Source organism: Penaeus monodon, chromosome 21 (genome assembly GCF_015228065.2).
Source record: "Penaeus monodon isolate SGIC_2016 chromosome 21, NSTDA_Pmon_1, whole genome shotgun sequence".
Taxonomy (NCBI): domain Eukaryota; kingdom Metazoa; phylum Arthropoda; class Malacostraca; order Decapoda; family Penaeidae; genus Penaeus; species Penaeus monodon.
This window is the reverse complement of record NC_051406.1, coordinates 44653088-44653437: the sequence shown is the minus strand read 5'-3', so window position 1 is coordinate 44653437 and position 350 is coordinate 44653088.

The following is a 350-nucleotide window of genomic DNA, read 5'->3' as shown; positions in this document are numbered from 1 at the left end:
TCTTTATTTCGTCTCTTCTCGCAATCTGTTTCCCAGAGACAGTATATATATCAGGCGGCGCTCCCCGGGTGTCCTTCGGCAGCGCCTGCAGGAGAGAAAACAAAAGACAGCGGCATCGGGTTCATTGAGGTGCTGTACGAAGGCCTCGGTCGCGTCCCTGGCTCAGAGGTCCTTCGCTCCAGCCGGCGGAGGTGAAGGAGGAGGCGACGGCGTATCGGCTTTAAGTTGAGCGTTTTAGGTCATCGATAGGCAACGACCTTGTCTTGACACCTTGCTAAGAGGACCAGCTATTGTCGTTCGAGTCGTCCGTGTTTTCTTGTCCAAATTCTATGAGTTTCCTTTGGTAAAAT